The 14,278-nt window shown below is 43.6% G+C and overlaps 1 protein-coding gene across 2 annotated transcripts in view; it reads right to left on the bottom strand.

Moving 5' to 3' along the window:
- The window catches only part of LOC122922794 (chemokine-like receptor 1), a 57,704-nt gene extending 43,703 nt beyond the window's left edge, over positions 1-14,001 (bottom strand). The window contains exon 1 of one of the 2 annotated variants that reach the window (XM_044273525.1): positions 13,976-14,001. The gene's annotated coding sequence lies outside the window, so the exon portion shown is untranslated. The remainder of the gene's footprint in view (positions 1-13,975) is intronic. The other variant, XM_044273524.1, reaches the window with a different exon arrangement.
- Between the last annotated feature and the right edge of the window lie 277 nt (positions 14,002-14,278).

Genomic DNA, 14,278 nt, shown 5'->3' with positions numbered 1-14,278 from the left:
TGTGGGAGGTGAAGAGCCTGACCGTGATACGTATACAAGGCAGGAGAGAAGGCGTGACAGGATGGTGAGAGACGAGTTGAAACGTGGGTGTGACAAAGACAGGTGAAGGCCCTAACGGGGAAGGCCATGGAAGTGAGTGAGTGTGGGAGTGTCAGGCAACCGGCCCTGAAAATCCGTGCGTGATGGGAAGGAGACGAGAACGGGGCCTGACAGGGCAGGTGGACATGAAACCTGAACGTGCCAGGTGAACAGGACATGAACAGTGACGGAAAACGACAAGAACCTGAACGTATCAGGTGACAGGGCATGAAGTGAAACCGAACGTGACAGGAGACAGGACATGGAGCGAACCTGAACGTATCAGGTGGCCAGACATGAAGAGTGACCGGACAGGAAGGGAGCCTGGATTCAGGGTGCCTGGACAAGAGGAAAACCTGGGCGAGTCAGGTGACAGCACACGGAAATGAACCTGAACGTATCAGGAGACGGGACATGAAGACGGGCCTGAACGTATCAGGTGATGCAACGAGGAGAACCTGACATGATGGGTGACCAGACACGGAAAAGAACCTGAACGTATCAGGTGACTGAACACGAAACGAACCTGAACGTATCAGGTGACTGAACACGAAACGAACCTGAACGTATCAGGTGACTGAACACGAAACGAACCTGAACGTATCAGGTGACTGAACACGAAACGAACCTGAACATATCAGGTGAACAGACACGAAACGAACCTGAACGTATCAGGTGACAAGACAGGAAAAACGGACCTGAACGTATCAGGTGACAGGATGTGAAGAGTGAAAAAAGACATGACGAGAACTTACTCAGGTGACAGGACACGAAAAAGAAACATATCAGGGGACGGACACGGATATTTTACACGCCCCGGAGCGGAGCCTGGCTGCAACCCCCACAAGGCCGGAGGGCGTCACTTAGGGGAATGCATCCGGGCTCCCAGTGGGGTGCTCCCGGGCGTCGGAATGCGCAGTTGGTCCCCCGAGAGAAAAAAGGCGCGGCAGGGGTTAAATGTGGGAGAGACGGTGCGCCCCCTGACGAACGGCTTAGGGACGCCCAGCCGTCCGAATATCTGTGCCGGACTGCTGATATTCCCCGCTACTTCAGGGTCTGCCAATCTGGGAATTTTATGTTTGAAGCCCATATGCACGGGTCAATTGTGCCCCAGACCCACCATGGGTACCCAGCCCGTCCTGCCACGTGATCCCAAGACCGGACCCCCACGCCCGAGCGGGGGGAGAGCTGAAAGGGACCGGTCCCGAGAAGCGGCGCAGGAGCGGGCGGGAGATGGGCGGAGAAGAGGCGTGGCGTTCCGGCCGGTTTGAAGTGAGGCAGCGGGCGGTCATGCGCGATGCGGGCGGCAGTGAGCGGCGGACCCCTCAGGCCCGGAGGAAAGCGTGGAGGCGCGCGGCAGACTGCGGCCGCGCAAACACCCGACCTGTAAAGGAACCGAAGGCACGGAGCCAACTTACCAACGCCGCAGAGGAGATGGACGGAGCCGGGGGACGCGGTCGCCGCTGCACGCAGGAGCTGGGAGCCGGAACCGGAAGTCGCACAGGTAAGACGTCACACTGCACGAGCCGCGATGCCGACACCTGGGAGGAGAGCGTGGGGCCGGCTAAATACCCTACGCCCCTCCCACAAATGCAGGCTGGGAATCCAGCCTGCTATACATATATTGGTAGAACATTCTTCGCCAAGCTAATTGATGGATTCCCACAGGAAAGACATATTTCAAGTCCTTCCCATTTAAGATATGATCTAGCAATGATCCTAGATCCCTGTTATTTGTCTTAATAGTCTTACCAAAGTTATATGTGTGAAAATAGTCCAGGATGGTGCGGAAGGATACAGTTATCTCTTCTAAGTTATATCCTTGGATGGATTTGCCCAGCCTGAAGTCATGTGATGTGTAGTTGGTTAGAGGGGGGCGGAATGTATTTAGCATTCTATATTGATGTCTAGGATTAGACATGCCCATCCTGATATCATGAGGTTTTCTCTGAACAGTGGTAATATATAAATTATGTTCCTATTTGATATCCTAACCTAATAATAGCTTGGTTATAATGTGACAAGTTATTTCCACTCACATGTATTGTTAAGCTTGTTATGCTATATATATTCATTTGCATGTATCATTGTGTTTATTTACTTATATATGTTTATAATCTTGTAACCAATAAATCTGCATATTTTTATAATACTTGTGTATTATTGTATAATGCAGAACTACATGTTTTTTCATTAACGTCATCTCACGTCAAAAATAACTTCTTTATTTGAGGAAATAGTCGGACTCAGATGTGAATTGTATCAATTAGGTTGTCTACAATTCACCAGGTCATGATTTTAAGAATTTATGACAAATTTTATAAATTTTATTTTTTTATGGTTAATTATTTTTATGACCATAATTAATAATTCTTAATTGAATTATAACACCCGACACACAGCCTCCTAGCTGTACAGAGCACAGTACGCCCACTGCCTCCAGTCCAGTGTCTCAGCACACATGGGGAATCGTGGTCTCTCAGCCCTCCTGGCTTGGACCACACAGAGCCTCCAGGCTTCTGTCCACAGGCAACACACTCCCCCCTTGCTGACACCCTGGGAGGTGCTTTGTGCCAGCCTGATTACTTCCAGCTGGTCTCACCTGTGGTGGAATAGGTGTGTGGACCGAACTTTCCACCCCTTCCTTGCCTCTAACCTGTGTGAGACCTGTCACTGTCTCACAGTATTCACTTTGTTTTGTATCCCTCCAAACCTTAAAATGTTCCATTGGGGATTTAACCTGCAGCATGAACAATGTCCGCATCTGCGGTTTCCTTTCGGTCCCCAATTCTCTAGCCAAGTGACAGGTTTCTTCTCTAGGAATCTGCTGCGGACTAACCTGTCCCTCAGGGTGTGGCATCTCCTAAAAGCTATAATTAGTGCCACATTTTTTATCTCCCTTAGTGATTCGTCTCTTTCAAGTATGGACCAGTTGTCCTTAATGACCTTCTTACTTGAAAGAGAAGACAAAGGGACGGGAGCCCTCGTCGGCCACTGCCCTCTCTGTCTGAACGCTCCCAATGGGTACAGGGCAAATTTGGGGCAGGAGGGTTTCCGACTGGTGTCCCTAGACGTCGAGAGCCTGTACACACACATCCCCCAGGAAAAGGGCATTGAAGTAGTCACGGACATCTTGTCCAGTACTGGCAAGAGTGAGAAGTTCTCCAGTTTCGTCTGTGATGCACTGGGGTTCATTCTCAAGCACACTGCCTTTAGGTTTGGGGAGGCCTGGTACAGGCAAAAGTTTGATACCGCCATGGGCACGCCGGTATCATGTACTTTTGCGAATTTGAATTTAGCAAGATTCGAGGACAGGTATGTGTACGCACTCTCCAATCCCTTCCTTTCATGTATCCATACATATTTAAGATACATCGATGATGTGCTTATAGTATGGACAGGGACAGAGTATGAGTTTACTAAGTTTGTACAGTATCTTAACCAGGTGAATGACATGAACATGCTGTTCACACACAAATTTGGAGGTGACCGCCTGGAATTTCTAGACGTCGAGATTTCCATGAGAGATGGCGAGCTGGTGACCGAGGGTTATCGCAAACCGATGGCCACCAACTCGCTTTTACATTTCTCCAGTTACCATGCATCCAGTGTCAAGAGGGCGGTACCCTATGGCCAGTTCATCCGATTAAAGCGGATCAATAGGTTTGAGGTTGATTACAACCGGCAGGCTTTGGAGCTAAAGAATAGACTACTGGCGAGGGGGTATCCCCTTAGACTACTGAATCAGGCCATGAAGAAGGCCGCTCATATCAAACCCCAAATTTGCCCTGTACCCATTGGGAGCGTTCAGACAGAGAGGGCAGTGGCCGACGAGGGCTCCCATCCCTTTGTCTTCTCTTTCAAGTATGGACCCATGGCCTCTCAAATTAAGAAGGTCATTAAGGACAACTGGTCCATACTTGAAAGAGACGAATCACTAAGGGAGATAAAAAATGTGGCACCAATTATAGCTTTTAGGAGATGCCACATCCTGAAGGACAGGTTAGTCTGCAGCAGATTCCTAGAGAAGAAACCTGTCACTGGATCAACTTGCGGGATAACAGGCCGAACTGGATGGACAAATGTCTTTTTTCGGCCTTATGTACTATGTTACTATGTTACTTGGCTAAAGAATTGGGGACCGAAAGGAAACAGCAGATGCAGACATTGTTCGTGCTGTAGGTTGAATCCCCAATGGAACATTTTAAGGTTTGGAGGGATACAACACAAAGTGAATACCCTCATCACCTGTAAAAGTAAATACGTGGTGTACCTTATCAAATGTGCATGCGGCAGGTTTTATATAGGCAAAACGATCAGGAGTCTCCAGGAGAGGATCCGGGAACATATAAATTCACTGTCCACGGGCAAAGGCTGCGTATGACGCGTTGATAAATCATGCGAGGGAATAGCATGCAGGTAACCATCTCACCCTTAGCTTCGCTGGGATAGAGGTAGTACAGAGTTTACCACAAGGGGGTGATAGACACAAGGAGCTTCTCAGAAGAGAAGCAAATGGATCCTACGTACAAATGCAATGGGACCCCTGGGTCTGAATGATAAAATCGACATGGGGTATTCCTATAGGGACCTAAACTCTGTCTTTAATAGGTTGCATATATAGTCGCAATATTATGGTACTATTTTAAAGTTGTTTTATTGTATGTCTTTCTCTGTGACGCGGCTTACTCTGACGCATGGGGGTAGGCGCCGAGCGGGCGCAGTACCTGTTGGGCGCAGGTAATATCGCGTCACAGGCTGAATCTCTTAAAGAGCAGGTGGAGGGTTCACTTGATTATGGACCAGATGAAGCACTAAGGTGCGAAACGGCCGTCGCCTATTCAGCTGGTACACACTTGTTTATGATGTCCGCTCTCTACCGAAAATAAAATGAAAATTGTTACAGCGCAAAGTTGGTGAGTGCCGTCCATTTGTCTCTACCTGTATATGAAATTACTGAAGCGTAACTGTCTTGTTACATGTGGGACTGAGCACCAACGGCAGCGCCCTCTATGCAAACTTACTTGCTTAATCCCCAATTGAAGGGCTGCTGATACAGGAAAAGGGGCTTTTTTCACGTATACGCAGTGCCACTCCGACTTTTTCTACAGTGACCATTAAATGGTGATCTGAACCCAGCCTTACTGACATGACAAATTTTAACCTAAAGTAAAGTGCTAATAACATTTTTCCCCCGCAATGGTCATATCTTTCTTTTTTTTTTTTGCTTCAATGTAGCTGTATAAAACTTTGAATTTTACAAAATGAGTTTTTATAGGAATTATTTTGGGGTTCATATAAATTATAAAATTACTTTTTTAAGTTTTTATTGTGGAGGGAGGGGGTAATAAATAGTCACTCAATATTCTTTTTGGGATATATTCATAAAATGAAGTGTTAGGGGTGTTGTGCAGAAGGTACATATTGATAACTTATTGAGTAATCGTGACAAGTAGTTATAATTACACAGCACCATCTCTGCAAGTGAGACGACGTGCAGTTTAATTTTGAAGCAGAAGCATTGCTCGTACAAGACCACCTCCTCTTGAAACAGCTGATCCGCTGGAGTGTAAGGAGTCAGACCCCCCCTAATCAGATTTTGATGACCTATCTTGAGGACATGGTAGGTCATTATTATGTACTGGCTACACAACCCCATTAATGGCTAAACCAAAACAAGGACAGGAGAAAGGTCTTTGGCCTCCTCTTCCTCCAAACTGCCTGTTTGTCTCCCTCTGGCTCCCCCTCTCCTCCTCCATTCAGGCTGCATATACAGTATATGTAGGTCTTGATTGCACCTGCTGTAATTCAGGCTCTCTCTTATGAAAAGGTGTCTTTTTGGTCTTTTTTCAATGCTAAACTTCTTGTATTCTAGCCTGAAAATCAGAAGTGTCCGCCTCTACAGCCACACAGCCCGAGCTGGAAATGTGCAAAGCAATGTTGTCCTGTTCTTGAATGAATGAGGGGTTAAAGTTGCAGTTCTATTGTTTTCATATTTTTATAATTTAACTTAATTTTAGTATTTTATGATTTTAACTCAACTAAGACTAAAACATATTGATTTTCAATAATGTGTATGACAATGTTTTACTGCATTACAGATGAACTTATCCGATCTTTTATGTATTGAAGAGGAAAGAATTAATTTATGGAGGGTGCTTTATATGGTTGGATTTACAGTGTCTTGAAAAAGTATTCATATCCCATGAACTTTTCCAAATTTTTTTCATGCCACACCCACAAATGCAAATGTATTTTTGGGGGATTTTATGTAATAGTCCAACACAAAGTAGCAAGCATGTTTGAAGTAAAAAGAAAATTATACATGGTTTTCAAAAATTTTATAAATAAAAATCTGGAAACTTTAGTATACATTTGTATTGAGCCCCCTGTATTTTGATACCCCTAAATAAAATCTATTGTGACTGATTGCCTTCAGAAGTCACCTAATTAGTAACTGGACTCCACCTGTGTGCAATTTATTCTCAGTACAACTACAGCTGTTCTGTAAAGGTATCAAAGGTTTGTTAGAGAACATTAGTGATCAAACAGCATCAGGAACACACCAGACAGGTCAGGGATAAAGTTGTGGAGAAGGCTAAAGCAGGGTTAGGTTATAAAAGAAAATATCCAAATCAGGGAACACCTCACGGAGCACTGTTCAATCATCTTAAAATCGAAGGAGTATGGCACAACTGCAAACCTACCAAGACATTGCTGTAAAGTAACTAGTTCAGTGATAGAAAACAGAGGGTGGTTATTAATGGTACACACTCAGATTGGGTCACTGTCACTAGTGGGGTACCACAGGGGTCAGTATTGGGCCCTATTCTCTTCAATATATTTATTAATGATCTTGTAGAAGGCTTGCATAGTAAAATATTGATTTTTGCAGATTACACAAAAATGTGTAAAGCAATTAAGACGGAAGAGGACAGTATACTGTATATATAATTATATTATAGAGGACAGTGTACTGTATATATATATATATATATATATATATATATATACTATAGAGGACAGTATGCTGTATATATACTACAGAGGACAGTATACTGCATACATACTACAGAGACAGTATACTGCTACAGATGGATCTGGATAGATTGGAGGCTTGAGAAGAGAAATGGCAGATGAGGTTTAACACTGACAAGTGTAAGGTTATGCACATGGGATGGAATAACGCAAGTCACCCGTACATACTAAATAGTAAAACACTGGGTAACACTGACATGGAAAAGGACCTAGGAATTTTAGTGAACAGCAAACTAAGCTGTAGAAACCAGTGACAGCTGCTGCCAAGGCCAATAAGATAACGGGTTGCATCAAAAGGGGCATAGATGCCCGTGATGACAACATAGTCCTGCCACTTTACACACCACTAGTCAGACCACACATGGAGTACTGTGTACAGTTCTGGGCTCCTGTGAACAAGGCAGACATAGCAGAGCTGAGAGGGTCCAGAGATGGTTAACTAAAGTAATAACTGGAATGGGGCAACTACAGTACCCTGAAAGATGATCAAAATTAGAGTTATTCACTTTAGAAAAAAGACGACTGAGGGGAGATCTAATAACTATGTATAAATATATCAGGGGTCAGTACAGAGATCTATCCCATCATCTATTTATCCCTAGGACTGTGATTGTGACAAGGGGACATCCTCTGCATCTGGAGGAAAGAAGGTTTGTACACAAACATAGAAGAGGATTCTTTACGGTAAGAGCAGTGAGACTATGGAACTCTTTGCCTGAGGAGGTGGTGATGGTGAATTCACTAAAAGAGTTCAATAGGGACCTGGATGTATTTCTGGAGTGTATTAATATTACAGCTTATAGTTACTAGAGATGAGTTGTTGATCCAGAGAGTTATTCTGATTGCCGGAGTGGAGTCGGGAAGAAATTTCTTCCCCCAAAGTGAGAAAAATTGGCTTTTTTTTGCCTTTCTCTGGATCAACTTGCAGGATAACAGGCCGAACTGGATGGACAGATGTCTTTTTTTCAGCCTTATCAACTATGTTACTATATAAGCTGACAGCCCAGGCAAGAAGACCACTAATTAGAGAGGAGCCAAGAGGCCCATAGGTCACTCTGGAGGAGCTGCAGAGATCCACAGTTCAGGTGGGAGAATCTGTTCACAGGAAAACTATTAGTCACAGGAAAACTATTAATTCTCCACAAATCTGGCCATTATGGAAGAGTGGCAAGAAGAAAGCCATATTCAAATCCAAGTTAAAAGAAGTCCTGTTTGCCACAAGCCATGGAGGGGAAACAGAAAAAATTTGGAAGAAGATGCTCTGGTCAGATGGGATCAAAATTTAACTTTTCATCTCAAATGCAAAATGCTGTGTGTGGAGGAAAACTAAACTGCACATCCTCCTGAATACACCATCCCCACCATAAAACATGGTGGTGGAAACATCATTCTTTGGGGAGGCATTTCTTCAGCAGGGACAGGGAAGGTGGTCACAGTTGATGTGAAGATGGATGGAGCTAAATACAGGGCAAGTCCTGGAGGAAAACCTGGTAGATGCTGCAAAATACTTGAGACTGGAGTGGAAGTACATCTTCCAGCAGGACAACGACCAAAAACATCCAGCCAAAGCTACAACGTAATGGTTTTAATCAAAGCATATTCATGTGTTAGAATGGCCAAGTCAAAGTCCAGAACTAAATCCCATTGAGAATCTGTGGCAAAACTTGTAAATTACTGTCCACAGACGTTCTCCAATCAATCTGACTGAGCTTGAGCTATTTTGCAAAGAAGAATGGGCACAAAGCTGGTAGAGACCTACCCCAAAAGACTTGCATCTGTGATTGCAGCAAAACGTGGTCCTACAAACTATTGACACAGGGGGGCTGAATACAAATGCACACCACACTTCCCAGAATTGTATTTATCATAAACAAATCCTTTTTCAAGGCACTGTATATTTGGCATTCTCTAGTATAGTGAAGGGCAACCAGACTAACCTGAAAATTTGAATATTTTATCACTAAACTTATATTTAGAAGTTATCATGTGGATAGGACATCAATAGAGATGAGCGAATTGAAGTTGACGAAGTGGAATTCGATCTGAATTTAAGCAAAAATTTGATTCACACCGAAGCCGAATTTCCTCGCGCTTCGTGGTAACGAAACACATTTGTTCCTAAAATGGCTGCTGCAGGTGTGAGGACATGGAGAAAGGAACTCTGGGAAGGCGGGATCAACCATAATGCCATGCATGCAGTTAATCAGCAGCCAGCCAGCCCTGTGATGTCACAGCCCTATAAATAGCGGCAGCCATCCTAGATTCTGCCATTTAGCAGTCTACTTAGTGCTAATAGTGCAGGGAGAGACGTCAGCAGGTGCTAGGAACAGTGATAGGAAAGACTTAATTGTGGTGAAAAAACTATTTATAAGTGCAGTTAAAGGATAGGGAGGAATTGTTCCACAGCATTTGTGTAGAACAGGGATCAGTCAGGGAGGTTACAGCCTGGGTAATAGGAAGAATCCTATTACACCTTGCTGCACTGACTGGGGATCCAAATTGCCATTATACAGCTCTGTAATTCCAGCAAACCGGTCTTGTTATTAGGGGCACAAGTGCTGTGCGATACAGCCATTACCAGGGGTTATTACAAGGAAATATTTCTAGAGTACGTCTTATTTGCCCTTGTGTAGTGCAGTTATATGTTGTAAAGCCCTTTTTGCCGTATGTTGGATCCTCCATATGTTGGACCGACTGTACGAACAGAGAAAGGCCATAAACGATTTCATGACGATCCAAGCGGACAGGAGTACTCCCCTGTGTAATCTTCAATGTCAGCCAGTGGCAGCTCATGCGTGACACCTGCCGTTTGCACAGGCCCTTTGAGGAGGTCACGTTATTTGTCAGTCGTCAGGACTATGGGAAGAACTATTTGGCTGGTAAGGCGACTGGAGACGTGGCACCTAGATCTCACGGCCACATGAGCCCTGTGGGGGCTGTACTGGAGGAGGAGGAGGACTTTGGAGCACAGGCAATGTGTAGCGAAATGTGTGGTTTTGCTACGTAGGTGACAGGAGAGGAGGAGTAGGAGCAGCTGGAGGAGCTACAGAGGCGATGAGGAAGATAAAGCAGAGGACTCAGACACACCGTGGCAGTATGCAGTAGAGATGGAGGCAGGGAGTCCCTCCGAGTCACTTGCGCAAATGAAGATGCTGTTCCCACCCTTCCCACTTCATGACTGGGCCATTATTTTGCCTTTTTGGCTTGGCTGACATCATCATTTATTTGACCCTTATTCTGATCTGTCAGAAGGAAGGTAAAATGAGACGCACAACAAATCCTCCCTGTGTAGCAGCTGTAAGGCCTGTATGGTCCCATCAGAATTGGCTTATGAATTGGTATCCAAAAGCAGGAATGGGTACAAAAGACGGCATTAAAAGACGGATTTTTGGCATTAGCAATACTGATGGCTTACTGACCAAATGCTGACCGAGTGAAGGTGGATGCTCCACAGACAGTATCCTATTTTTTGTGAGTTATTGTTCTGACGGATCAGATGAAGGGCAAAATAATCAGTGACGTCAACGCAAACTTACTGCAGACACCCTCTCCACTCTGTCGGGGGGCTCTACTTGTATAAGCGTTTAATAGAACAGGTTCTGTAGACATTTGTGTGGAATCCACTGACGACGGTGTAAAAGGAGTGCACTTCTTCTTGGCGCTAACATTGACCTGTAAGGCTCAGTTCATACTTGAGTTAATTGGTCAGTTTTGGCCCCGTGACTGCCCAAATAAGTGAAGTGTGCCATGATTTTAAGAGCGGCGCCTGTCATCTGCATGTCATACTGACTCACAGCATTGTTTTACTACCACAGCCAGACTCCCTATGTGTGTTACTGCAAGGAAAAGTGTTGTACACCACTATAAAGGCTCTCTGCAGCCAGGAAATAGCTGTTTTTTAACTAAATTCGCCACAAATATATTCAGATTGAACAAAAATTTTCCCCAAAAATTAATCGAACCGGCGAATTAATTTTTGAAAAATTTGCTCATCTCTAGTCATCAACATTTAAGTGGAAAAACACTTTAATATCTCTCAATAATGCACAGAATGAGACACCATATTTAACATTACACTTCAAAAAGGTAAACTTATTTCAGTCGTACAAATCACCTATTTGCCCATGAGGTGGTATTGATAAGGCAAACCATACTCTTAAAGGGTCCCTGAGTTTTTGTAAATCATTTGACATATCACAAGTTTTGATCGGTGGAGGTCTGACAGAGAAGTGCAAAGCATATTGCACTTGCTTATCTTGCTGTACAGGATGGAGTCAAGATGGGCTGATAGGCTTCTATTGAGCCTGTCTCCTGCAGCGAGGAGAGAGAGTGCAGTATGTGCACACACTTCTCCCTCCTCATTCTAGCAATTGATGGGGTCTTAGCTCTCAAACCCACACCAATCAAAACGTTTTATATGTCTCTATGACATCAAAAGTTTCAACAAAAAGCTGTGACCTTTCAAGGTCTGGAGATTCTGTGAAGACATTTCGAGGCAAAGCTCACTCTTAATGGGTCACTTATCTTTTTATACATCATAGGGACATATCAAATGTTTTTTTTTTGTGTGGGTCTGAGCACTAAGACCCACATCAATCACTAGAATGAAAAGAGAGAAGTGCGCTCACATTGGGTTTTCTCCTTGCTGCAGAGGACGGAATGAAGACGGGACCATAAACTTCTATTGAGCCTATCTCCTGCATTGAGGAGAGAAAGCGCAATATGCTTGGACTTATCTCTCCTTGTCTTTGCAACAGGTGGGGAACTCAGTGCTCAGACCTCCACCGATCAAAACTTTTGATATGTCTCTAAGACAAATCAAAAGTTTTACCAGAATTCAGTGACCCTTTAAGGTCTGGAGATTCTGGGAAGATGCATTCTAGTCTTAAGTTCCATTAGCACACATTAGTTTGTTCTATCAATGGGGGGCGGAGGGGGGGGGGGGTAAACTACCATACTTAATTGGTAGTGATGAGATGCTTATTCCATCTGGTAAAAAACAGATTTTCAAAAACCAACCTATGGTGGCGGCTGGTTGTTTCATCTTGACTATGGATAACATTTGAAAAGTTATTGATGTAAATCGTGTTTAATCTTTTTTATATGTACGAGTGATATGGATGGGAAGAGTGGATCGTAAATTAAGGTGAGGTAACGTCTAACATTCACTTTTGTATGTTTTAAGAAGAATGTTGTTTGGTAGTGTTTGACTAAGGCCTTGTCCACATTTCCGTGTCAGTGTCACGTCCGGAATAAAAAAGCGCCCATGTTTGCTCAGCTGAAAATTAATTTCAAAAGCACCTCCTATCAGTCTTCAGTGAAAAACGGGTGCAACAAGGACGCAACACTGGTGCCATCTGTGTTGTGTCTGGGATTTTTACTGACCCGTAGACATCAATGGGCATGCTTGGTCCACACCACGGATCAAAGTGGTGCATGTCTCCATGATTTTTTTTACTGACTATGTTCACTGAAATGTGAACAGACATATTTAAATCAGTGGGTACGTGTGATGTCCACGAAAAATGCGAACAGCACACGTCAGTGAAATACAGAAATGTGGACAAGGTCTAATGTGTGTCATGCCCTTTAAAAGAAAGCCTTCCCAAGTGGGCTTCAGCAACAGTGCCCTATGTACAGCCATTATCTCTTCGGCTGGCTAATAGTGTGCAGTAGTTGGAAACCGGACGGAGCACCACTTTAGGAGCTGAGTAGACGCCCACAGTTTGATACTATCCCAATCTAACATGAATAATAATATTTTCATGGGAGTCAAAACCATAAAATTATCTATGAAATTCCATGTCATAAGAAATATATGAATGCATCTCAGCCTACAGACACACAGATAAAACTAGAATGCTGTAGCTTTCATCTTATGCACCGGAAGAGAGAAGCAAATTATCCACATGTCCGATAGATTACATTTTTATACAGTTGTCACTTTTGCTGTTCTATAAAGGACCTTACAAGACAGTAAAACTTCCATCAGCACTCATAAAAGATAATCCTAAAGTTTCCTAGTTAGTTTTTACCCCAAATATCCTTCTAAACTTCCATCTAAACTGCTGTTTCTGCAGATGAAACTAGTAGTTTCAGGTTTGTATCAAGAGATGGTAAGTGGGCAAAAAAATAGATGATATTAAGATATGGACCCTAAACTCTGTGCCCATAAATTATGATACAGCCGGGTGCATCAGTATTTAACCCAACAATCGACAGAGGACAATTTGAATGCGTTCTACCTATTGAACCTCTTGGATCATGTAAGGTGCCATTGACACTTTCAGAAAAGTCAACAGGAGATATCCTTGGACCATCCTAAGTCATTAGATACCTATTACTGTAAACAATACCTAAGTTAATAATAGAAGTGTCCTTTCTTGAAATCTACATCATGGCATAGTGACTCCTGCTACTCTTCCTCATTCAGAGTGTCTAGATGCATGACTGAGGTAAACCTATGGTCCTAACCTGAAGGGAAGAAAAAGTTCCTGTCCCAACTCTAAGCTCTTAAAGGTAAGATTTTGGTTGGAAGAGCTTATTTGCCCCATGGGAAGGAAAGTCTACAGTAGCTATTCCTCTGATTTGGCAACTCATGGTAAGATCTGCCACAACATGATCTGTGGCTCCAAAGGACTACAAATCCAGTTGGTGAGGTCAACTACTTGAGCTGTTTTGTGTATTCAATTTGACCCTGCTCTCCAATCTATAGATCTCTAGGGGCTCCTTAACTACAACTGGCAGCACGCTGGGGGTTATAATTATGTGGCAGCTACAGAGCTGCAAGTCATAGAATATGATCTTACAATATCTTAATATGCATAGGAACATTTGGCAGAAATGATCAGCTACTCACCTCGGCGCTCTTGTATAATCTTCGCCTCTCCGCACTCAGTGTCATGAGGAATATAATGTTTTCTGCTTTTCTTTCTATCATTTTTTTTATCATTGGTACATAAAAGGAGGAAGGAAATGATAAGGAATCACACAGCCTTTGTGATCTTCAAAGATACTTTCTCCTATGAAGAGTTATGCTTCGTTTAGATAAGAGTCAACGACTGCAGCAGAAGACATGAGAACTCAATGCCATAATTCACAATGTGGGAAAAGTCAATTTCTCATTTACTTTACAGCTTTATGATAAAACGTGAGAATAGTA

Source organism: Bufo gargarizans, unplaced genomic scaffold (assembly GCF_014858855.1).
Source record: "Bufo gargarizans isolate SCDJY-AF-19 unplaced genomic scaffold, ASM1485885v1 fragScaff_scaffold_716_pilon, whole genome shotgun sequence".
NCBI lineage: Eukaryota > Metazoa > Chordata > Amphibia > Anura > Bufonidae > Bufo > Bufo gargarizans.
This window is presented reverse-complemented; position numbering and strand designations above follow the sequence as displayed.